The 27,507-nt window shown below is 36.1% G+C and overlaps 1 protein-coding gene and 1 pseudogene across 2 annotated transcripts in view; one reads left to right on the forward strand and one right to left on the reverse strand.

Moving 5' to 3' along the window:
* The window catches only part of CDH20 (cadherin 20), a 222,118-nt gene that overhangs the window by 128,050 nt on the left and 66,561 nt on the right, over positions 1–27,507 (reverse strand). The gene's annotated exons all lie outside the window — the stretch shown is intronic.
* LOC105712978 (large ribosomal subunit protein eL30-like) lies at positions 24,997–25,347 on the forward strand (annotated as a pseudogene).

Below are 27,507 nucleotides of genomic sequence, written 5' to 3' on the forward strand. Positions count from 1 at the left end.
TCTAGGATTGGGGCAGGAAATACCCAAGATGGACCTGAAGGGTCTTGTACTGCCAGAAAGTAAGAAAATGCTTGAAAAACAAATGATGGCATGTCAAAGGGTCACAAGAGCCAATCTGAAAGAGCTCCCAATGGCCAAAGCTGTGACAATTTGAACAACAACAAAAAATGATATAGTATTGGATTATAACCCAAAGTATACAATAAATATCCATTAGTTCATACTGAAATAAAGTAATTATTAAACAATAAATTAAATGGGAGAAAAGGGGCACATCTCACTGCAGAATAATTCCAAATAATGTATGTAGATACTTTGCTTTCAAACATGTGGAGCATAACATCTAAGTCCTTAAATGTGGGCTTCAAAGTAACTTCCTTCCAAAGAGTACAGTATGCAAAAAGAGTAATTTTATAGTGGAGAAACCTGACAACACTGTGTCAGCAAGGTGAGCAAGGTTAACATCGACAGTGATGTCATGTTGATACTATCAACTTGTATCCTGATATGATGTGATGAGAATAGTACTTTACCTCTGTGGTCTTCTCCTTTCATGGTTTACCTCTGAAATCAACTGACTGGTAGTTACTGAGGACCCTGTGTAGACCCATCACTGTTTGAACAACAAAAAAAACAGATGTATTTCTATTCTCAGAGAGTTTATAATCTAGATACTGTATAATCCAGATACTGTGAGATTTATGCTTGTAGGCATGACCAAAATCAAACTGCAAAACAATTCAGGCATTTCTTTCTGAAAAAATAAAATAAAAAAGATGCCTAGGAGTAAGGGTACAATAAAAAAATAAAATGAAAACAACAGGAGTGAATATTCTACTCTGGTTGTTGAGCCTCTTTATAGAGCCCTGTGCTGTCAGGATGACCCCTGTGGGTTGCCTCTGAAGTTACAGCTCCCTTGAAGTTACATGTATATGTGACACAATATATAGGAGCCAAAGTGTCAGGATGCTTACAGTCCTCTTTTCCGAGTACCCACTACAAATGAACATAGTTTGTTGAAATCTGAGAGAGAAGAGTATAATTCCAATGAAGAAATGATAATTGTAAGCCATCACTGTTTATCTGGGAAGGGACTACTCAGATGAACTCCTCAAAGCATCTCTATGCTCTTGATTTGATAGGCACCTTCGTAGGAATTGTAGAGAATTGCTGAGGTGGTTTAACTCTTTTATGTGGAGAGAATCGGAGGAGACAAGGCTGTCCAGGTATGCTGGGGAGAAGAGGGGGGCAGAGTGTTCTGCACCAGGTGGTTTGGAGAAGATAAACCAAATTTGACAAAAGCTAGAAAAAATTAAGTTGTGGCTACCGTAGAAAAACACAATTCCTCTTTGGAGCTGAAGTCATGGGAGAAGTTGAGTTGGCTTGCTGTGTTCTTGAACAACACATATAATAATTGTGATTATTTGGGGGGTTATAAAAAACTGAAAGGTCAGAAAACACACAAAAAAAATCTCATCCTAAAGCCAACGTTTAGTTAAGTTAGAACATCTGAGAGAGGAAATGAAACTCTAAGAAGTAGGAGGTATCTTGCAAAATTCCCAAAGGTAGTCACAGAATCAACACTCAATGGTTTGTGTTTGGGGTGAGGACAATTGAGAAATGGAAGTCTAAAGACATGTGAATTAGCATTTTAAAAATCCAGCACATTATGACTTTCCTAAAAATTATCCTTGTTTGAAATGAAAAAGAACTGTGACTGTAGCAAGGGAGTCAAAAACTTGTGATTTTTTGCATACTCCCACACCTCTCAGAAATTCAGATGAAACCCCTCTCACCACCCAGAAATTCCTACATGACACTCTCCACTGGTGTGTGCCCTAAGATATGTCACGGGGTTTGGTGTTGTAGAGGCTAACTAAAGCTAGGAACTACTGTGGCACAGACAAATGGTAATCATTAAAAATCAAAAAAAGAAGAGGGGGCATATGGTTGAGCCTTGGCATATTCTTGAATAGGTGTTCTAGTGTAAGCCTGTATCAGGAATGGCTGGGGGGACTTCTTATGGGTCTGTTTTATTGGAAAGAACTAAGGGAATTTGGATAATTTTATCTCAAAGGAAAAGGTGAAATGCACATTTCAGAGAAAAACGTCTGCTTCAGAAACCATGGGCTAGTGTCTGAGGGATGTGGTGATTCTATGCAGAGTCCATCTGTGTCTTCCCAACCACTGTGAACAGATACTTGAGTTCTATACAAAGGAAATGAGTCAGGCACAATGGAAGAACCAGTGGAAGCTAAGAGAGCTGAGCTATTGAGATGCAAGGTGTCAGTATTGACAAGGATATTCTACAGTTATGGGAAATGGAGCGCTCGATCCGGTAGGAAGACCCTCCTAATCAGGCACAGGAGACCCCAGCAGCCATCTGTGGCTGTGCTACCACTTGTGCACAGGTGCTGCAGAAGACATTACTACAATGAACCAGATCAAAGGAGGAGGAGGAAAATGGCCTGTGATGTCCCATGGTGTCAAAAGCAATCATTATGGAGTACGCATGAGACATCTGGGGCTGCCTAGAATTCTTTGGTAGTAATATTAAGGTGACAGTAGGTCAGAGTTGCTGTAGCATGGGTCAGAACAGAGCCTGAGAAATCTCATGCTTGATTGCAGATTCCATTTTTATACCACCCTGACACCTCCCCACCCTATACTCAGCAGGTAAAAAGGATTACTTGGGAAACACAGGATTCATTCCTTTTATTCCTTGAAAGGTACTCAAGGGAGGGAGGAAAGCATGTCTCTTCTTTTTGCTTTTTTAGCTTTAAATGTCATCAGCTCGTGCCAATCTTACAGCATTTGATGTATTTTTATCCTCCCATCTAGAGTGTAAGTTTGTGGAGGGGGCTGTATCTTTATCCTTCTATCTTTAACACCCAAGACAACACCAGAAACAAAGTATGTGCTCAGCAAATGCTTGTAAATGAATGGAAGATGTCTAACATAAAGCTGGCATTGTTTTAGAAGCTTTATTTAGGCTTAATTTTAACCTCCTTTGGAATTTGTTTTTTGTAGAGAAGAGGGAAACCTGGCCAGCTTTTCAAAGTTTGTTCTTCAGAACCACAGAGTTGGACAACCGGCCAGTACTGCGAACTGTTTATCATTTTGTGATAAGAGAAACACAGAAATGGAAACATTTAGAAATTTTATTGTAATTTGACACTGCTGTAACATCCAATCACGCAATCATTTTTTTAGTATTTCATCTTTGTAGTGTTATTGAAGTCGTATTGCTTCATGAAGGCTTGGGAATGAAAAGAACAAAGGCCCCGACTTTTTGGTAGTCTCAGACAAAAGTTTGAGATCACGTTTGTAGTTAGTTCTCTACCTTTTCAGTACAGCATTATGGTTAAGCACACAGGCCCCGGAGCAAGGCTATATCGGTGGGAATTATGATTCCTCTGCTTCCTAGGTGGGTGACCTTGGGCAAATGATTTAAATCTCTGTTCTTCACTTTGCTGTAAAGTGGGTTATGATAAAGACAAACATGTTAGTACCTCTTTCTCTGGGTTGTCCTGAGGATACAATGGGTTGAAATATTTAAACAGAATGGGGCCTGCCCCATAGCAAATGCCTTACAATTATTGGTCATTATTAATTATACAGGTGAAAAACAGACTTAGGGAAGTGAAGAGAAATCTACATTCCCATACTTCTCAACAGATTCTTCTTTCTTGACCCTGTTTCCTCTCTTTATCCCAAATCTCCCCCCATCAACAATAATAATATTCTCTTAAGAATTCTGTTCTTGCCTCTCACTCTGTTCTGACCCCTGATTTGCTCTGCATCCCTTTCACACTGTTGCTTCTTAAAACATGCTTCAGTCATTGCAGTCTCAGTCAGGTCCCCACTTAACTGACTACAGACCAAACGACTGTGCTCCTTTGTTTGGGGCTCTACTTTCTCTGGGGAGTCATCACAGAGATTACCAGGGATAGCTGATGTCCTGCCAGAGCACACAGGCTCTGCCGCTTAACAAAACCACTAAGACGTGTCCCAGGAACACTGCAGCAAAGGTGAGCAGTGACTGCAAATGTTTATTAAAATTATGACTGACTTCCCTGCAAAGAAAATGAATCATATAATATGCTGCTGATGTAGGCCATTAAGTCAGTCCTTGTGAGACAAGCAGTACTGACCTGTCATGGAGAGAATGCTGGGAGTCACTGGGCAGATGTATTCACTCTACTCAGTCTCCACCCATGCAAAGGAACTGATTTAACTGTAAGGCTGCAGTTAGGGAGCCTTACTTAGGTTTTGCTGGAGAGCAAAACAAGCAAATAAACTGAAAAACGGCTCCCTTACCAGTTTGCTAGGTCTATTAAAACATTCTATATTTTGAGAAGATAACACCATTTTTCTCCTATAATCCTTCTCCTCCCCTAAAGCTTTGAAAAGCCATTTCCAAACATTTTCTAAATTTTCCATCCTTTGCCCTCTTATACGCCATATTGTATTTCTTAAAAAATGATTGAGGGTGAGGTGGTTATGTCCTGGCCCCTGTTCTAGAGCTTTATTTTTGTTAACTCATTTAACCCTCACAACAACTTGGAAAAGGGGCTTTTTCCCTATTTTATTTTATTTTTGGACAAAAAGAAGTAAAATGACTATTTCCAGATGACATAATAGCATATATAGAAAATCCCAAAGAATTCACACAAAACAAAACTATGAGAGGTAATGAATGAATTCAGCAAAGTTGCATGATATGAGATCAACACACAAAAATTGGTTGTTTCTCTTTACTAGCAATGAATGATTTGCAAATGAAATTCAATTTATCATAGCATCAAAAAGAATAAAGTACTGGGAATGTTGCTGTCTTAACAATATTAAGTCTTCCAATCCATGAACATGGAACATGTTTTCATTTATTTAGATCTTTAATTATTTAAAAAATTTATTTCAATAGTTTTTGGGGAACAGGTGGTATTTGTTTACACGGATAAGTTCTTTAGTCATGATTTCTAAGGTTTTTGGTGTATCTGTCACCTGAGCAGGGTACACTGTACCCAATGTGTAGTGTTTTATCACTCACCCCACATCCTTCGCCCGAGTCCCCAAAGACCATTATATCATTCTTATGCCTTTGCATCCTCATAGCTTAGCTCCCACTTATAAGTGAAAACATACAATATTTGGTTTTCCATTCCTGAGTTATTTCACTTAGAATAATGCCCTCCAACTCCTTCCAAGTAGCTGAAAAATCTGGGGGCACCAAATGCTGAAGTGAGTTGGGATAAACATGCTCCGGGCAGGTCTTTGCTGTGGTCACCTGGGCACTGCCATTTGAGGAGCAGTGAGGGAGGCACTGGGCCCTACTCATGCCTCTGCCCCCTCAGCCATTCCTCACACCCCTTCTTCTGTGTCTCTGTCTCCTTCAGAGCTTCTTTGAAGGTATAGGATACTTTCTTTTCTATGGAGCAATGACAGACTTGTCACTGGAAGTTCCCACCACTTCCCTGTCCATCTTCCTGTGTTTGAGAACAAACCTAAACAGGAGGGTCTGGGGAACTGTAAATACAGGCCATGTAATCTGACATAAGCCTCTCTAGGACTTTAGTTTCCCTCAACATATCTCAGCTTTGTCTTGCATCTTCAGTAAGACGTTTTCAGGAGGTGGGCAGGGAGGGAGGGAGGGAGTTGAGATAGAGCTAGACCTTGAGCCAAAGTGAGGTGGGGGATGGGGGAGGTGGGGAGAGAGGGAGAGGAACTGGAAGAAGGAGAAAGAGAAAAGAACCCATCAAGTAAAGAGAGATGTTTTAGAAGCTCAGGAACCTAATTATTAACCCAATTACTGATTGTTTTTACCCTGGTTAAAAAATTGAGATGAGAATACTGAGAAATTTCCCAAAATGGTTTGTGGCCCAGGGCTGGTTTCTTGTTTCATATCTTTTATTGTTGGAAAACAGACATATGAAGGAAGAAGAAGAAATATGTGAGTTAAAATTGTATTAGCAGAGGGCAAGTTCTTATATCAGGTTAGATTCCAATATTATCCCAATGACACTAAGAAGTCTACGTCAAAGTTAATATGAAAAAGAATATGCTGAGAAATGTTTTTTCACAGACTACATTGACTAATTCTAAATCAATGCTATTTGACATTAAATAAAATTAGCACATACAAACGTCTAGATGGATGAGAGCTCAGTCATCACTGTATATTTTGTAATTTTCCATGGCATGACAAATATTGTATTGATTGGGAAGGCCATAGTCTCTAACCTAGAGCAAATTAAGTCTAATTTAGACACAAATAATCATCAGTGCTTTCCAGTGCTCAGAGAGACACATTTTGGTTTCGGTTCAGCTCCCTTTTAGTAAACACTGCACAAGATGGCAAGCAAGTCTTCACTGCCTGTAGCACACTGCTTATAAACATGAGTTGATTAAGTCTGCTGGTGAAGCGCTCACTGTAGCTAACTATAATCTATCGTGTATTTCAAAATAGACGAGCTAGAAGAGAGGACTTGAAATGTTTCCAACACAAAAAAATCACAAATGTTTGAGGTGCTGGATATCATAATTGCTCTGGTTGGATCATTACTGATCATATACATGTATCAAAATATTACATGTACCCCATAAATATGAACAATTATTATGTATTAGTAAAACAAACAAACACGAGTTGAAGACACCGTCGCACATACTAAAATCTGCATAGAATGCGGTGCTGGAGCCTGTCTTGCTGCCATTTTTTGATGAGTGTAGGAGGCAAAAAAGAGTCTACTTGCCAGAGAATAGGGGGAAGATAAAATTAGAAAAAATTATAAACATTTAGAAAGGATTAAAATCTTTGAAAATGATATCATTGTCTCTGTGCATATGCTATACTCTAATTAATTTTTGTATTTTAGAAAACTGTAAAGCACTATCACATTGAAAGAATTTAATCTAGCATTTGGAAGTGAAATACAGACAATTTATATTGAGCAAAATAATTTTCCAGAACTTCAGATTTATAGAAAGAGATCACAAAGCTTTGAATTTAGCATTTTTTTTTAAATAGGGAGAAGGGTGGGGAGAAGCAGGAATGGGGAGTCTGACATACATCATGATTAAACAGTGGCTTTTACTGCTAGATGTTATAATGTAGCATAGATCTATTAAATTAAAAATAGAAAAAAAAGAAATTTCCAGAGATAGTCAGCCTGGAATTAATAGATGCTTAATCTTGTAGTATAGCATATTCAGGGGATTCAGGGTAGTGGTAAAATAGGGCCTTGGCCCTGGTGGATGATGCAGAGACTATTGAAAAACACATGGATGGGATGGTACTACGGAAGTATGACTCTCAGAGAAGTGGGTTCTTCCCAAGAAGGCATGAGTCCTCAGCCACACTTAGAGGAGCTCAAGATGGAAGAGGGTCCAGGCTGTGTCTCTGTAACACTAAGTGCTCTAATGGGGTGGACCTAGCCAGGCTGATAACAGAGACCATGAGAGGTCAGGGGCCCTCCCCAAGTAATTCTCCCTGCACTCTGTATACCTCATGCTGATCTGAGCCTGCTGACCACCTTCTTAGCGGTCCATGTTTCACGTGATTCTTGACCTCCCCAGGATTTGCCCTGTTTCTTCTCCCTTTGGACAAGCCACTGAATATTCTCAATAAAAAGAACAGAGAGAAATAAAAACCAAGTGATAATGATACAGTTGTATTTTTATTTAGTAGCTAAATCATTCACCTACCCACAAGACTTATTCTAAGTTACAAAAGTAACAACTGTGCTATCTGTGCAAAAGAGAATTCCTTTATAAGCATAGCTGAAAGCGAAATATAGTCGTTAGAACTATTTTCTCCTACTGTTTCATAAAATTTATGTTAGATGAGTCACGGACAGTTTTGTTTATGAATTATAGGCTCGTTCATGCTTGGTAACTGTATTGTATAAAATGTGACCATTTATATAAGTTTATATTTATAAATATAATTTGTATATTTATATATTTAAACATTAAACAAAAGTATTTTTTTTAATACCGTATACTGTGAATAATTTATTAAATCTCCTGTAATCAAAAGCTCACAGTGCAATGATCTTTATCAGAATCTTGGCTTCCATGCTGAGTAAAAATACTTCCCTGAATGTAGAAATAGTTTGAGGGTTTTAAAAAAATGTAATGTGCAGTAACAACGGTAGAGTTTTCTTCTGATAACAGCTTCTCCCAACAACACAGAGCAAAGGTCAACAGAACTGCCTGGCTAACTAGAAAGTAATTCAAAAAATTCTCATTAATTTGGCTATTTAATTTTTTTTTTTTTTACTTATAGCAACATTATTTCTTCCCAGTAAAACACTAATTTCCAATTTAACAAATAATATGAAGACAGAGGAGGACAATATGGAAAGACAAAAAGAGAAACTGACAAGCCAAAAAGCAGCTTATAAAGAACTGAGTTTTCCTTTTGCCTGGAAACTGCCAGTTACCTTCCCTGTAGCTGTATTAGATAAGCTCAGAAGAATATTCTTGAAAGAGAAATGAAATATATGTTTAATTATGTCTTTAAGCTTATGTAGGAAATCACTTTTCTGTCCTATGGAGCTAAAGAACTACTCATGTTAATTTCATAGTGAATTTCATGATTTTTTAAAATATTACCATCCTTATTAAAGTCATGAATGCATAGACTTGAAGCCATATTAATCTCAAATCAATATGCTTCTTTTGTTATTTTAGATATTAAGTACAGTAAGCATGATAGTGTATAGATTTTAGAAGAGTGGCTTGAAAAATGAGCTCATTTTATGATATGAATGTTATTGAAAATGGAATTTGTGACTATCTAGATGAAAACTATGGGGTTTTCCTCCCTCATTGGCACTAATCAGACCAAACAAAATTTTTCCAGTGGAATTGGAATTAATTCTGTGTTATCATGTGTCCCTCTGGAGAAGCAATGCTCATGATTATCTATCTAGTTTATCTATCTATCTACTTTATTATTGATACATATTAGGTATATATATTTTTCAGGTACATTTGATAATTTGATGCATTCATTCATATAATCAAATCAGGTTAATTGGTATATATATCTACCACCCAAAATATTTCTTTTTTATGCTATAGAGATTCAAAATATTCTCTTCTAGCTATTTTGAAACATATAATTGACTCATGTTAACTATAGTCACTCTACTGATCTATTGAACACCAGGTGATAGTTTATATTTGTGAGAGACCCACAAATCCAGGAATAGAGCTGTACACTTTATAATTATAAATGACATGATTAGATAGTGAAACATTTAAGCCCGATTGTCAGAGACTCAGAGATTTAGATCTGGGACTTCTTTTCTGGAATATAAAGTTGGAGTTACGCCTCTGGTGATAACAGTGAATTTGCAAAGATAATAAGAGAATATTATGAATTTCATTAAATGAAATTTATCTTCATGGTCCATGGATTAGATTACACTAGTTTTTAATGTTCTGTGTTAGCTGCAATATTTTTGCTATCTCTGTCTTACTGCTCTGCTTCATTTATTTACAAAAAATTTCTCGAACATTATTTTAGACACCATTTCATTAATTTTGCCACTCTAACTATTTATCAAATAATTCAAGTTTAATCATTAGTTAGCTATTTAAATTTGGAAACAGCAAGGTCATAATCCTTTCTCTTTGTTTTTTATAGTTGATAAGATTTTAGCATGTACTATTATAATTTTTTTGATACAGTATCTCTCTGTTACCCAGGCTAGAGTGCAGTGGTGTGATCTCAGCTTTCTGCAACCTCTGCCTCCCAGGTTCAAGTGACTCTCCTGCCTCAGCCTCCCAAGTAGCTGGGATTACAGGCACATCACCATGCCCAGCCAATTTTTGTATTTTTAGCAGAGACAGGGTTTTGCCATGTTGACCAGGCTGGCCTCACACTCCTGACCTCAGGTTATCTGCCCGCCTCAGCCTCCCAAAGTGCTGGGATTACAAGAGTGAGCCACTGCGCCCAGCTGGATTGTTTAATAGGAGTTTTTGCAGGATCAGCAAGGAATGTGGTGATGTAAGTAGGAGTCAGCCTGAGCATTACAATTCCTGACCAGACTGCGAGCTGCAAGGGAGGCCTTGTTTTGTCCAATGCACCACTGCAGTTCCAGCCCTTGGGCACAGCACCTCTCTCCTAGAAACCACTCAATAAAGTTTTACAGAATAAACAAATCAGGAAATGAAAACTAGTATCAATGTTTAGGTTACTAATTCAGTAGACTGTGGGTACCATGCATAAAGTACAGCTGAATTTCAGAAAGGATATTGAACAATTAGCACATGATTGCTTTGCAGGGAAGAAAAGTGTGTCAGGTCACAGCATAGTTACTCCAGAGCCTGGCTCACAGAGGTCACTCAAAAAATATCTGTTGAAAAAAAGCCTGTGAAGACAAGCTGAATGACATGTTGTGCTCCTACTTTAAATCATTTTCATTGACATGAATGAAGATATTCATAAATTAGGTTAGCAGCAGATTACAGTTTATTAACTGTTCCAACAGCTCAATAGGCTGATGGAACAGGCAAAATTAAAAGGAATAATGCAAACGCTCAGTAGCCGGCTTCAAAAAGTATGAAAAATATAGGCTGAGAAAGATATAATGTTTTAGTAGTTAATGTAGACAAGACTTGAGATGTAGTTGATTGCAAACTCAATATGAATCAACAGTATTGTGAAGTCACTACCAAAATATAAATGTGATATGCAGCTGCATTAATAAATGAGTAACCTTGGGTCTGTGGTTCATGAAATCTTTGACGTTGTGTACATACTGCATGCCTGCGTATTTTGGTGGGGTGTGCAAAGAGCTCATATCTTTTATTAGACTCTTAATGAGAACAGTGACTCACAAAATACTAAGATCTACTAGCTCAGAACAAGATATGTAGTCATTCTCCTTTGTACACAGGTCAGGCCAAAGTACACTTGTACCATTATAATCAGTTATTGGAAATACATTTGAAGAGAGACATTGATAAATTGAAGTATCTCTAGGAGACAAGCTGGGATAGTGAAAGGTCTGAAAATCATGACCTATAAAGATGAGATTAAAGGAACCAGGGAGTTAGTATTGAAGAAAAAAAGATTTTACAGAAATATTGCACATGACTTCAAAAATAATTGTTTCAGATTGGGAAAAGATGCAAATACTGATATATAAAGTATTGGTGAGAATGTGAGGAAATGGAGATTCTCATAATCTGCTAGTGGGTATAAAATTACATGGTTCTATTGCAGAGTAATTTGGTATGATCAATACTTTAAAAATGCACATTTGTTTATATGTAATTTTGAAAACTTTTGTACATAAATGAATGTACACAAAGGTACATACACAAAAAAGTTTACAAGGATGTTTACTCTAGCAGTTTTATTAATTGCTCCAAACTGAAAATATCCGTCTGAAATCTCAGCACTTTGAGAGCCCAAGGCAGTAGGATCACTTGAGGCCAAGAGTTCAAGACCAGCCTGGGCAATACAGTGAGACCCTGTCTCTACCAAAAATTTTAAAAATTAAGCAGGCCATGGGGGTGCACACCTGTAGTCTCAGCTTCTTGAGAGGCTGAGGCAGGAGGATCATTTGAGCTCAGTGTTCCAGAGTACAGTGAGCTATGATTGCACCACTGCACTCCAGCCTGGGTGACAGAGCAAGATCCTGTCTTAAAAAGAAGATACCCTAAGGGCGTATCATAATTATGTTGTATACATGGCATAGCTATGGAATACCATGCAGCAGTTAAGATGAAAGAAGCAGATATATGGGTTCTGATGTGTAGAGATCATGAAGATTTATCAAGTTCAAATAAATGCATATTGCATGTAATATATATATATTATGATTTGTGGAAAAATCCATAAAACAATATATTTCCCTATGTGCATAAAGAGATGAATATCTGGAATAATTCATAGCAAGCCGACAACAATGGCTCACTCAGTAGGATTAAGGGTGAGTCAAAGGGCTCTTTATTTGTATAAGTTGTATTTTTTGCATAAAAATGTATTCAAGTCTCTATTTTATAAGAACCAATAATAAGTGGAAGTTATAAATAAATAAAACTGAGTGAATAAAATTTGTGTAGCATTTATACGTGGAAAACTGGTCAAATTACTTTATCATTGGTCCAGAGGAGAAATGGTAAATCGTGTTAGAAAATTTATATCCATGCATATAAGGAAGCATTTTTTAGGATTAGAAATGTTTTTAAATGGAATTGGTTGCCTCTTACTGGTTTTATTCTCATTGAAAAGGTTGAAACAGAGCTTAAATAACTAGGTTCCAAAGATGTTTTAAGAAGAATTGTTCTATTCAATGGGCAAGATTACTTCTGAAACAAATTTCAACTTTGTAAGGCTATGAAACTTTTTGTTGTTGCTTTTTAACTTACGATATTCTTTATTGTCTTAATTTTTGTCATTTTTATTATGATTATTTCAAGTCAACTTGACTTTCTTTTTTTTTTTCTTTTTTTGAGATGGAGTTTTGCTCTTGTTGCTCAGCCTGGAGTGCAATGGCGTGATCTTGGCTCACCTCAACCTCTGCCTCCCAGGTTCAAGCGATTCTCCTGCCTCAGCCTCCCAAGTAGCTGGGATTACAGAACCCTGCAATGACACCCAGCTAATTTTGTATTTTTAGTAGAGACAGAGTTTTCTCCATGTTGGTCAGGCTGGTCTCGACCTCCCCACCTCAGGTGATCCCCCCGCCTCAGCCTCCCAAAGTGCTGTGATTACAGATGTGAGCCACTGCACCTGGCCAACTTGACATATTTTTAAGAAAATAGGGACAACTGTTTTAGATTTTTAATTATTATGGATACATAATAGTTATACATATTCATGAGGTATATGTGATAGTTTGATTCAATAATATACTGTGTAAGGTCAAATGTGGGTAACTGAGGTACCCATCACCTCAAGTATTTATCATTTATTTGTGTTAGGAACATTGCAATTCTACTCTGATTTTGAAATATTCAAGTTGACTATAGTCATACTATTTTGCTACCAAACAGTAGATTTTCTTCCTTCTATCTAACTGTATTTTTGTACCCATTAGCCAATCTGTTTCTATCTGCCCCCTCCACACTACCCTTCTCGGCCTCTAGTAATCATTCTACTCCCCATCTCCATGAATTGAATTGTTTTTTTTTTAGCTCCCACACCTGAGTAAGAACCTACAGTATTTTTCTTTCTGTGCCTGGTTTATTTTGTTTAACACAGTGTCCTCCAGTTCCATCCATGTTGAAAATTACAAGATTTTACTCCTTTTTTATGACTGAATACTATTCTGTTGTATATATGTACACATGTTCTTTATTCATTTATTCATGGATAGTCACTTAGGTTGATTCCATATCCTGGCTATTGTGAATAGTGCTGCAATAAACAGTGAGATTATGATTCTATGGCTAGATAATGTCTAAATATCCTTACAGGTATAAATTCCAAAATTCTAATTTAGAATCTTTTTGATTTAGCACAAAAGTCTTTTATCACTCTTTATCCTCATTTTACCTCTATAATCTTATCTCCTTTAATGATTTCTTTGTGAAAGCCGGTGTTTCTCCAAATGCGAGCTGCATACCACTGGTCATTTAGAAAGTGCTTTTACATGTCACACAAATATGACATTAAATAATTCTAAATCACTGAATTATCAAATCACTGAGGGAAAATAGTTACTGTCTCTTTCAGTGCTTTTGATTGGGGTAAAAGAGAAAATCATCAATATTTTTCTGGTGCTTCATCTTTCCCTTTTAAACCTAGTGTGGGAAGCTTTTGGGCTTTGAACTTTAGTTATTAACAGTATATATTATAGTTTAATAATAGTTTGTTTTTCCAGTACGTGTTTGCGGTTATCTTACGTTTTTGGTAGTTGTGGCATAAACTGTTGTTTGCTACCCAATATCCATTATTTGCTTCTTCTTTCCTAAGGAATCTCTTTATTATTGGTAGTGGCGACATACCAGCTAAAAGACTGTTAGGACTAGCTTTCCTTGCACCTAGGTGTGGTCTTGTGTCTTTGTTCTGGCCAGTGAGATAAGCAGAAATGCCATAGGTGACACCCAGTAAAGATGCTCACAGGACGCTGACTAATCTAGACATGCATACTTTCTTCCCTAGGCCCATTTTCCCTTCCTGCCTCCCATATAGATGAGATGGCTGGAGCAACAGTAGCTAAATTGGATCATGAGGCAATCTTGAGAATAAAAAGACTCATGCTAAGAATGACAGAGTAGAAAAGTAGAAGTCTACTTCTTCCTAATGGTTAGGATGCTGCCATTTCTAAGGTTGGACTCTCTCTCTCTGGACTACTTTTCGGTGAGAAATATATCTGCTTAAGTCATTGTCACCTTACGTAGAGTATATAAAGGGACACAATCCTAACCGAAAGGGTAGGTGTTATTGGTTTTTCCATGTTAGCGATACAAAATTTAGTTCTAAAATAAATCTATGTCACTGGTATGCCATTAAGGTCCATTGGATCTGATTTGCATTTGAAATTTTTAAAAACAGTTTTAAATATTTGTAAGGACTGATACTTTATTATTTCTTCAAAGCCTTCCAAAGAACAAAGAGAAAATCTATTACTTTAACAGAAAAAAAAATAAATCTTGTAATTACTATATAGGCCCATTAAACTCTTTTGAAAATCTAAGATACATAATGAGTTCTTAGTGATCTTAATATTATTATATTTTACATCTTGGAACATTGTGCTAGTTCATTGTCTTAGGAATTATTTCATCATTCCTCATCAATTATTAATAATTAGGCTACACAGACTAATAAGAAGACATAAGAATCATGAAATTCCCTAAATTTGAGACTGAAGAAGAAAATATTAGTAATTCTTCAGCTTTCTAATTGTGTCACCCAAAGTATTATATCTTCCTTTAAGAATAGTATAAGAGGAGACTGGAGACACCATCTTTGTGGTCTGGTTTTAGCTTCCATTAAAAACAATGAAGAATTTCAAAGTTTATATTTTCTGCCCAAAATGATAAAGGAAAGAGATAGATAAATCTGGTTAAAAAATTTAAGATGAATCAAAGGATACATGCAAAGAGGTGGAGAGCAGCATTTTAGTTTTGAGTGATGATGGTGAAATTAATCATACATGCAAAATTAGAGATTATGAGTTTTCAGAGGGTGATATTCTGCATGACTTACCTCCAACTCAAGAAAAGCTGAGTGAACTATACATTTCTAGGTGCACAAAAAAAATGGTATTTTTATTCAGTTTGTCATTCAGTCAGGAAGGATTCCATCCAGTCCTCCAGTATTTTGTGATGGGACTCTCACAAAGAGTGTGTGACAGTGCTGCTCATCCTTTACAATGCCTGTGCTCCAGCATTTACTTGACCCAATGAGGTTTGCTGTATTTAACCTCTTATGAAATTTTAAATGTTTTTCATTATCTCTTTATTATTCCATAAGTTATTTGTAAAATGACTTAAAAAATATATTTAAAAAAAGGACCCATTGGACTCAGATGATAAATGACAATGATGATTTTTTCCCTGGTTTCTTGGGGGTTAATTGAAAATAGGGAGCCAATTAGATGATAAATATACAGTTAGTGAAAGTACTACTGAATAAAAATGCTAGAATATAGCACAAAATCATAATAGAGTTTGTATATATAGTTGGGGAAACACATCACATCAAAACCTTTTCTCATTATTTTAACTTTGACTTGCAGATGATGTCATTGTGTACGTGTTGATATTTTTCCTACATTTAGAACTTCTTACTATAGGGAGTTATTGTTTACTGGATATGGCGTTTCAGTTTGGAAAGATAAAGTTCTGGAGATGGATGGTGGCGCCCAACAATGAAAATGTACGTAATGCCACAAAATTGTACACTTAAAATAAGTAAAATTATAAATTTTACATTATTTATATTCTATCCAATTACAAATATTTAGAATTCTTTATAATTTTTTAAAATAAATATTAAAAAATTCTTGTCTTCACTGGTAATCATGTACATTAATCAAATTAAAACTTAAATTAGTTTCTATAAAATTCTTTCATTGATGATTTGTCTCATTCATGCCTTTATTTTAGGTGTTCTACACATTTTTAGACAGAATTACTATTATATGGATATTGTACTATATAGATAGGTTCATGTAAGAAAGCAAATGCTTGCATACAGAATCCCAAATCACTCATTTTGACACTTGTATACAATGGAGGCTATGTTAATTTGAGCACACTATATTATACTGTTTTCAATTCATATCTATCTATAAAAATCTAATTAAACTAGAAGATGATGAAGTACCCTAATTCCTTTAGTTCGTTTGGAGCTACGGTCTTGCACAATGTGAGGGTCATAGGAGACTAATACATTCACATGGCTGAGATGAATTGATTTTGCTGAGTAGCTTCCCCTGTGCTTCTCTTGTTTCCGAATCAAGCTGCATGTAACAAGACTCTGAGATCTTATACTTGAATATTCAGTATCCAAGACCCTTGGAGTCCACACTTTGCATATGTTCCTTCCCACTGGTTTTATTTCATCTCGTGCTATCTATAGTACCAACCACGTCGACATTTGGTAATTCTTTATTTTTTAGCTTCTGAAATACGATGGAGGGATCATGCAGTCTACAAGAAGACTCATTCATAAGAATTCAAATAAAAGATAATTTTGATTAAGACCAGAAAGCATGAAAACAACAGAGCAGGGTGAGAAATAAAATTATATCTACATCAAAATTAAGTTTCTCTTGATCTGCTGAGGTGTATTATGAACAGGTTGCCTGACAAACTAATTTTCTTATGCATACATTATATGAAGATGTATGGAATTTGCATAGTAAACTGTGACACAGGAAAAGTGTTTTGTATGTTCCCTTTGAAAATTTCTTTCCATTTGTATGCTTCATGTTACCATCACATTTTTAAGTAGACTCCAGTTTTTCCTAGGAAATTGAAATGCTTTAGTACTCTATTCATTGCAGGGATTGTCCTGCATTTTTTTTTTTTTTAACATTTCCACCAATAGGTTCCTTTCAGAACACCTACAGAGGATATAAAAAATATATTGTAGTGCATTGTATTGATGTCAACAGAACTGTGTGTTTTCACCCTGGTGTGATGTCAGAACAATGCAGTGCATCTTTCACTGTGCCAACTCATTGGAATAAAAGGCTCATTCAGAAAGAAATCCTTGGATGGTCACAGTTTTTAGGAGTTTTTATGCATGGCCACACAAGCTTATAACTTTAAACTTTTCTTACAATGCATTATATTTTCTTCCCATTGCAGCTGAACTTTCATATTGAAAGTAAATATTTTTCTATATAGAGCCGAAACATCTACCGATTCTTTGGTTAAAAAAATAAAAAATAAATATACTTTCTAGAATGATTGCATTCCAAGGCCAGGGTTAGCACATTTCATTCATGCTGTTTACTAAAACCCCTCATGTGAAGAGTGACGGCAGAATGTGGATTTCATAAATCCCACCATAGGAATTCCGAAATCCCAAAATAAGAGATTAACAGATGTGGATGTGTTTGGTACAGTGGATGCTTTGAAGATGAAAAGATTAAAACATTTTGTATTAGCATGTACAAAATAAACATAAAGCATTTCATTTTAGATAGTTAGGGTTTGGGGAGAAAGATTAAGTAAGTACTCTGCTGTAGTTCAGGAATTCTTCCTCTCCTGACTTCATTTATTGTTGTTGTTGTTAAACTTTCATTTTCTTAATTACAAAAGTTAATTGTGACTATTGAAAAAACTAGAAAAATGCAAACATAAAGTATAAATTAAACTACCTTGTAACTTCTTTCTTACCCACCCAGAGATGTCCATTGTTCACATATTGGTGTTTATCCTTCCTTAGAGTATGTATGTTGCAAATATGGGTCATTCCCAACATATGATATCGTAGCCTCATTCTAATCAGTATGCCATGAACCTTTTCCTATTTAAGTAAATATTCAAAAGCATCATCTTTAATGGCTGTATTTTATCATAGATGAGCTATTTAAAGCAGTAGCTTGATTGTAACACTTGGGCTATATTTTAAATCTTTTCTGATTCTATACCCCTTTTCAGCTGAATCACTGTGCCTTTGCTCCACCCATACTTCTCCAACAGATGAACTGTTGGACTATTCCTTTTTTTTTTTTTCTATTATAAGCAAAACCTGTTGTAATCTTTTTTTGACATATATCTGTGTACATGTTAAGTGTTTATATAGTATAGCTTCCTAGAGGAGTAACAAGATATGCGGCTTTTTAATTTTAATATTTCCAAATTGTTAGAAAGTTGTACCAATTTACACCCTCAACAGCAGTGTGAATTTCCACTTTTCTGCACTTTCTTGAACATAACAAAATTTTGCCAACCTTAAAACCAGAAACTCACATGTAGCTTAATTTATATTCCCATAATAATTTTAAAAACTGATAATCTTTTCAGTGTTTATGTCCATTTGTATTTCCATTTCAGTGAATTTTCTCTTTGAATCATTTGTATATTTTTCTATTAAAATATATCTTTTTAATTGATTTATGGAAACTTTTACCTCTTCATTTTTTATGTCTAGCAAATGTGTTCTTTCAGTTCGTCATGTATCTTTTAATTTTACTTATAGTGCTTTTTATGCCATACAGGTATTTTTTCATTTTTTTTACTTTTAAAATTATTAAAGAATTTTTTATTTCCATAAGTTTTTGGGGAACAGGTGGTATTTAGTTACATGAGTAAGTTCTTTAGTGGTGATTTTTGAGATTTTGGTGCACCCATCACCTGAGCAGTATACACTGACTCCAATTTGTGATCTTTTATCCCTTACCTCTTCTCACCCTTCCCCTCTTACCCGAGTCCCGAAGTCCACTGTATCATTCTTATGCTTTTGCATTGTCACAGCTTAGTTTCCACTTAAGAGTGAGAACATATGATATTTGCTTTCCATTCCTGCATTACTTCGCTTAGTATAATAGTCTCTCATCACATCCAGGTTGCTGCAAATGCCATTAACGCATTCCTTTTTATGGCCGAGTAGTATTCCATATTGTGTGTGTATGTGTGTGTGTGTGTTGTGTAAATAAGTTTCTTTATCCACTCATTGATTGATGGGCATTTGGGTTGGTTTCACATTTTTGCAATTATGAATCATGCTGCTATACATATGCATGTGCAAGTATCTTTTTCATGTAATGACTTCATTTCATCTGGGTAGATACCCGGTAGTGGGATTGCTGCATCAAATGGTAGTTCTACTTTTAGTTTTTTAAGGAATCTCCACACTGTTTTCCATAGCGGTTGTACTAGTTTACATTCCTACCAGCAGTGTAGAAGTGCCCTTTACCATATCTATACCAACATCTATTATTTTTTGATTTTTTTTATTATGCCGTTCTTGCCATATGCATATTTTTAATTGTAGTACAAATTCAGTCATTTTCTTTATGAGTTCTAGGTCTTATGCCTATGCTGAGAAAGGCCTTCTCCTTTCAAAGATTATAAAAATACTTGCATATGTTTCCTTCTAGGGCTATTATGTAGAGATATTTAATCCACTTGAAATTTGTTTTTGCTTAAAGGTATGAGGAGGGGATCCAACTTTATGCTTTTTCCAAAGAATATTTAGTTGTTTTTAAATCATTTCTTTTCCATTCCGTCATTTGCCACTGATTTTAAATATCAGCTTCATATACCAAAAGTTCATGTCTGTCTGTTCTGTTCTCTGTTCAAATAATATGCTGTTTTAATTATTATAGCCTTATAATGTGTTCTGCTATCTGGAAGGAAGAAAAAAGCATTACTTCCTCAAGCAAAATTGTTGGGTCAGATTGATTTGGGGTTCTGGGAAAGCTGCACTAATTTATACTTTCACTAAAAGCATATGCAAATACTTATTTCACTTCACCTTACTAATATGTGTACATATGCATTTAATATGTTTTAATATATTTTTTAAAATTTCTAACTCCATAGATAAAAATGGTATGTCATAAGCTTTATTGTATGTATCTTTAATTACTAGGAAAGCTGAACTCTTCTTGATACTGTTGTTACATTTTGCTATTACTTTTAAATATTTTCAGTTCAGTTTAATGTGCTCATGTTGGGAGATCTGCATGTTTTAAAAATGGCTCTTGCTTGAACTAAGGAGAACACAATGGTTGATCCAGGACAGGACAATTCCGAAACCAAAAATTAAGGAGCTGCCTACCTCTAGGAAACATAGTAGGACAACAGTAGTGTCAAAAGGCAAAATTTCAATGAATTTAGTTTAAACATCTGAATTGGCTTTTATTTATAATTTAAAAATCATAAATAAGATTCTAGCCTCTAATTCTCAGAATCAGAAAAGGTTCAAAGAATTTCCTGGCTGCAATGTGGTCAGACATTTATGGACAGAAAATGGAAGTCACAGGGACAGCTTAATAGGCAACAGCTTGGTGTTTTGTCTAATTCAAATCAGCTGGCTGACTGTGATTGGCTGGAGCTCAGCTACTGTGATCTGTGATTGACTGAGACCAGCTGTTAACATTTGTTACTTGAGTAAACTCCTAAGTTAGAGTTTAGTTAATGTACTAGGTTAGGTTACAGTACATTACCTAAGGACTCAGGACAGGGGCATTCTGAGGCCCAATTTTAATTTAGTTGAACAATTGCCAACCTGTATTAGGCTTTGTTCTAAAAGTTTTATATTCCCTGGCTTATTAGATCCTCTCACTACTGTGTGGAGGCATTATGTCCATCCCCACTTTCTAATGAAAAAGTGGAGCTCAAGGAGATACACAACTTGGTTAAGGTCACAAAGCTAGCAAGTGGCCGGGTCACTTTGTGAACTCAGGTGGTGTGACCTCTGAGTCCAAATGTACTCATCGAAGGGTCTGCTGAGATGTGCTGTCCTTTCCCCAGGACTGCCATAGGACCATGCTGAAGGAGCCTGTCCCAGAAACAGTTGCCTGTTCTCTTAAAAGTCAGGGTTTCAAAGTCTCTGGAAAAGTGGAGATAAAGATGCAGGGTGGGAGCGCAGAAGCACTGTGGGGACCTTTCTTCTCCATAATGAGAACCATCTGGAAGACTTGCATGGTTTATGGTGGCAAAATCATGTATTAACGAAAACATTTCTAAGCAACCGGTTCAAAAATGCTCAGAATGGAGGCAGAGCATAAACTTGTTTTCAAAAGTAATGACATTTTCAGTTTCTGTAAAAAGTCATCCTTACCTGGAAGGGGTAAGATGTAATTATTTATTTATTCTTTTAAAAGTCTAGAGTCGAATGCTACTGCTTTTTCTGATTAAATTCGTGCTTACTTTTAAGTTGTGGTGTGGCAGATGAGGAGCTGAGACTAGAATTGGAAAGGTCTGGTCTGTCATTTTTTTTTTTTTGTATTAGTAAGTATTATATTTTATCCTTACTATCCATTTGGTGAAGTTTAGTTAAAATTAGACAATCTGTAAGTCCACATAGTGCAATATGACTTTTTGAGTAAAAAAAAAAAACAGGTAATGGGTGTTTTTTTGGCTTCCACAATTGGCTAAATTAAGAGTACCAAAAGGTTTAGCCAGGGTTCTGATCAACTCCCTGTTGCTGACTAGTTTGCTCTCTAAAGTAATGTGGGGTGAGAGAAGGAAAAGAAATATCAATCTAAAACTAAATGCTGGTAAGCAACAAGTCTTGTATACCTTGTATACAGGTCTAAACTGGGGATTGAAGTGTCTCTGGCCACCTCTATGAAGAATAATGTTAAAATCATATATCGTTCATTATAACATTGATCAATGCTCACTGCTCACTCAGAGGGAACTGGATTTGTGATTCAATATTGTAGAGGAGAGGTTGAAACCAGGGATCATCTAGTCTGAAACCTATGTTTCTCTTAGTTCCTTCTCTTTGAAAAAAATGGCACATCAAAACAGTTACTTATGCAAAGTTCTAGAAAGTACCTTTGTCCTTCAATTTCACACTCAGTAGATACCTCAGTACTGTCTCAGCTCTGAACCCAAAATGAATCTTGAGTCTTTATTTTCTCCATCTTTGCTACCACCATCTTCGAACTCTCATTTTTTACCAATTTTTTTTTCATTAGCCTCCTAACTGGCCTGCCCACTTCTATTTCCCCCCTTAATCATTTATTAACTCAGTATCCTAAATGATATTTTAAAATGTTTTAAAAGCTCTTTTGCATTTAAATTTTTTATTTTGAAATGATTTTAAATTTATAAAAAAAGTTACAAAAATAGAGCAGAGAGTTCTCATATATTCTTCATCCAGCTTCTCCTAATTTTAACATCTTACATATATAACCAATTTTGGAAAGCAGGAAATTAACATTGATGTAATACTATTGACTAAGCCTTATTCGATTTTCACCAGTTTTTCCACTAATGTTTCTGGTCCAGGATACAATCCAATGTCCCACCTTACATTTACTTGTCGTATCTCTTTAGCGTGCTTCAACTTGTGACAGATCCTTACTCTTTCTTGACATTTGTTAAAAGCGTTGGTCACTTCGTTTATAGAATGTTCCCCAATTTAGGTTGGTCTGTTGTTTTCTATGATTGGATTGGGTTACACATTTTTAACAAGAATTATCACAAATGTGATGTTGTGTTCTTCTCAGTACATTCTATCGGGGGCTTAACGCCTTGTTAAAGATATAAATTTGATCATGTTACAAACCTTCAATGGGTTTCCATTTTTCTGAGAGTAAAAGGTGAACTCTTCTAAGATCCTGCATAATTTGGTCCCTTTACTTTAATTCATGCCTTTTGTAAAGGCCAATACAATTTAAAATTAAGAGGCTTAATTCTTCTTGCTGAAAATAGAAAGACTTCCCCCTCCCCAACCCTTTATTCTTAGAGCATTTACTTAGAAGACTTGTAATCGTTAACTTCTTTCTCTGTCTCTGTGAAATATGTGTAAATCTTTTTGAAAGCTAAATAAGCTTCTGGCCAGTTTTAGACCCAGGAATGCCTTTCTCAAGGACCTGGGAGATATCTCCTCCAAATGTAATTAGGGAAGACAGTGCCCCTATTTCCAGGTTTCTGTGGGAGGTCAAGTGCCTAACTCCAAGTTGCAAAATTATCTCATATCATAAAAAGAAGTTTATTTTTCTTTTGAATAAAGGCAATCATTAACACAGATGGTTACCTCAACTGCCAAGTAAATATAGAAAGACTTATGTGTGACAAATGGTGTTACCAAGTCCTCTTACTTGGGGACTAGTTATTGTTTATCTTGATGACAACTATGTACCACATGGTAAGAGGATGAGATGTCTTTTGATCTTTGGAATCTCTTAATAGATTCCCTGTGATAGGCATCATATTCTTATTCATTGCTTTTTCAATAATAAGATTACTTCCTTTCTCTTCAAGTCTGTAGAGAGATTTTCTGTATTTGGAGGAGATTTTGTTTTTAATGATGTTTTCCCCAACACTCTTTCCTGTGAACTTGCTAGGGCTTTCTTTCATATTTCAAAAAGTGCAAAGCTGTTGCTTGCCATATAATCCTCTGCCTGAAATCCTCCACTTTCTTCCACCTCTTCATTTAAGTAGCTCCTTTCATTCTTCAGGATTAAGTTCAGATATAATATTCCTAAAGACACCTTTCTCAACCACTCTGTCTAAAGAAGCCACCGCTTCCAGGGATTCTGTCACATTATCCTGTTTCTATCTTGCAGAGTATTTAATACAACCTGTAATTATTGTACTTATTAATTTGTTGATTTATTTATAGTGTTCTGCCCTGCACTACAGTGCAAGCTCTAGTGGATACAGACTCCTCTACCATCTGTCCAATTCGACCCCGTCTGTCTTGTTTATATCTGAAGCCTTCATACCTAGAACAGTGCCTGGGACATAATAGGTGCTTGATGCAGGTAGTTGATTATAATGAAGATGTACATCTACTTTTATCTTGTTCCTTATCAATCTGTGGAAGTCTCAACAAATTTTTAGCGGGCTCTGTATTTAACAAACACGTGAAATAATTATATTGAAAAAATAATACATGAAAAATTCACCTTCATACCTGAAGAAGAATAAGCCCAAATGCTTGTTTTGTAAAGGAAAATCTGATTTTTTTTAAAAAACCCACTCAAATATTTTAGGAAAGCTTTCATGTTAATTCTGGATACAGCTGGGACCATTTGAATTGTAGCATTGACTAATTGGCCAGTGTGAACATCAATTAGTCCTGAAAAAAGAGCAGGAGATGAATGCCAAGAAGGAGGAAGTGGAGACTCAGATTGTTCAGCACATCTACTAGGAATCTGCACATCCTAACAAAGAAGGGACCTTCTGCAAGACCCTTGAGGTGGTGGAAGCCTTGAAGTTATGCTGATATTTGAAGGAAGGCTTAACGCAGTGCTTTTCAAACAGAAGCATACAGCACAGTCCTCTGGAAGGATTGTTTAACACAGGCTGCTGAGCCTCACCCTTGAAGAAGTTTCTGATTCTGTAGGCATTGGGACCCAAGAATTTGCATTTTAACAAGTTCCCAAGTGATCCTGCTGACATTGGTCCAGGCTCCACACTTTGAGAACCACTGCTTTAAAGCGTTGATTGATTAGAAGAACCTGATGGAATTTCTTTATAATGGTCTTTTAAAATTTATTTTATGTAACTTTTTAGAGATACGGTTTTGCTCTGTCACCCAGGCTGGAGTGCAGTGGCATGATCATAACTCACTGCAATCTTGAACTCCTGGGCTGAAGCAATCCTCCTGCCTCAGCTCACTGGAGTAGCTTGGCCAACCACAGCTAAGTTTTAGGTTTTTTTTTAGAAATGGGGTGTCTTGCTATATTGCCTAGGCTGGCCTCAGACTCCGGCCTCAAGCCATCTTTCACTTTGGCTTTGCAAAGTGCTGGAATCACAGGCATGAGCCACCATACCCAACCCTATAACAGTCTTTTAAGAGTTTACAGTGGCCTTTCTCACTCCCTGGCCATCTTAGCAGAAGCTCTTGGTTGGGGGCCATCCTGCACCTAAGGTAGGAAGATGATGGCTGCAAAGAAGATAAAAAAGTCGCTGGAGTTGATCAACTCTAGGCTCCAAATCATTACGAAGAGTGGAAAGTAGGTCTGGGGTACAAGCAGACTGAAGATTATGAGACAGGCAAAGTGAAATTGGTCATTCTCACTAACTGCTAACATCTGCCCAACTTTGAGGAAATCAGAAATAGAGTGATGTGCAATGCTGGTCAGAACTGGTGTCCATCACTACAGTGGCAAGAATATTGAACTGGGCACAGCATGAGGAAAATACTACAGAGTATGCACACTGGCTATCATTGATCCAGGTGATTCTGATATCGTTAGAAGCATGCCAGAACAGACTGGTGAAAAGTAAAGGTTGTAAAATTCCCCTTTGATAAAATTTACCAGAGCTTGCTTTAAAAAAAAGAGTTGACAATGGTTTTTTAAAAAAATTAAACAAATGTTCAATTTTTTTAACTGCCAAGGAAAAGGGTCTCTTTTTTCATGCTCCATTTTTAAGACTTCCATCTCTGTGTCTCAGCTCTTATTTATTGAGCATGTACTAGTTTCACACATTATTTTATTTAATCTTTAAAATTGCTGAGTAAATCCCTATTTTACCCATGAATTATTATTATTACTATTTTTTCTTGTATTTAAAGTGACAGAACCAAGATTTCATTTAGCATTTTCAATATCTTGCCTTACATCCTGATGTAGAATTTCATTGCTCCCTGCAGATCCACTCTGGGTTTGATATTGGGGAAATCTGCTGAAATTTTTCCTAGGCATTTTCTTCCTTTATCAGCCATTATTATATTTTAGTGGGTTAGTGGCCTTTATTCTCGAAACAAATACTTAAAATAAAATTCAAGATTCAAAGACAAAATACACCTATTGGTTTTTAAGTAATAAGCCGTGATTTTCTGATTAGATGCATTACTCTTCACTCTGGAATCACAGGATCTTCTCTTAATAGTTTATTTTTAAAATTTAATTTAATTGTATTTTAAGTTCCAGGGTACATGTGCAGGATGTGCAGGTTTGTTACATAGGTAAACATGCGCCATGATTGCTGCACCTATCAATGCATCACCTAGGTATTAAGCCCTGCATGCATTAGCTATTTATCCTGATGCTCTCCCTGCTGCCCCCTCCCCCTGACAGCCCACAGTGTGTTGTTCTTCTCCCTGTGTCCATGTGTTCTCATTGTTCAGCTCCTACTTATAAGTGAGAACATATGGTATTTGGTTTTCTGGTCCTATATTAGTTTGCAGAAGATAATGGCTTCCAGCTCCACTCATATCCCTGCAAAGGAAATGATCTCATCCATTTTTATGGCTGCATAGTATTCCATGGTGTATATGTACCATATTTTATTTATCCAGTCTATCATTGATGGGCATTTCGGTTGATTCCATGTCTTTGCTATGGTGAATAGTGCTGCAGTGAACACAGGTGTGCATGTATCTTTGTAATAGAACGATTTATATTCCTTTGGATATATACCCAGTAATGAGATTGCTGGATCAAAAGGTATTTTTTTACCCATGAATTATTTAAGCTTGTAGGTAGTGTGATTATTGCCCAGTCATATAGCTGGTGCTTCCACAGGGCTCTCTGACTCCAGGATTAGGCATCTTTTTGCTACACTGCTTGTCAGCCTGAAATAAAACTAATTTTAAGACTAATTGGTAACACCTTGAGGTGCTATGTGACTGAAGTAGAAATTACTCATCAACTTGAGGTGAGCCTGATCTAACATAGAAGGCTGGTTAAGTCAAAAAAAAATGTCCTAATGTGAAGTGCTGCATCTAGGTGTTTTGTTACCCAAGAAAAATGGTAGCCTTGTTTCCCAAGAAATATTTTAAAGTTAGCTCTAGCAAAACACTCATTTTCTTCATGAGTCTGCATAATTTGTCTAAGCGGCAAAACCAAATTGACCTTTTTTTGCTTAATTGCCTACATGATTCAATGAGTTCTCTATCAAGAAACATTGAGACAAAACAAGTTCTGCTTAACATCCCAGAAATTCATGGATCACCTTGAAAATCTTGAAAAACTAATAAAAAGAAGCAAGTGACTGAGTTCATAATTATTTCCCTTTCTCTAAGCCAAAATTGATGGCCAGGAGGAAGGCATTGAAAGCCAGTATATACTGACACTATTTATAAGATCTTGATATTTTAGACTTGTATTGCACCATTCATCCTAGGATCATAAAAATGGTTGTTAAAATTTATACCATATTAGTCTGATTAACCCTGAGAAGGGTAAAAATAAATGATTGAGGAGAAATACTTATTTCACAAGGGTTGGGACTTTAATATACAGAAAGCTGCATAAATCTGCAGATGTTCTAATTAGATTCAGCTGAACTGCTTCAGAATGCACGATAACATGGATTTACTCTGCCAACGACTAAGAATAACTTTTCTGGTGCAAAAAAATGTTCAAGTTTCAATATTGAAACATAAAATACCCCAGCCCAGGGGATAGATTCTTTTCACATAAATTTCTTCATTGGCTCAAA

The sequence above is a fragment of the Aotus nancymaae genome, unplaced genomic scaffold (genome assembly GCF_030222135.1).
Source record: "Aotus nancymaae isolate 86718 unplaced genomic scaffold, 86718_ANA_hifiasm-v0.15.2.pri h1tg000020l, whole genome shotgun sequence".
NCBI lineage: Eukaryota > Metazoa > Chordata > Mammalia > Primates > Aotidae > Aotus > Aotus nancymaae.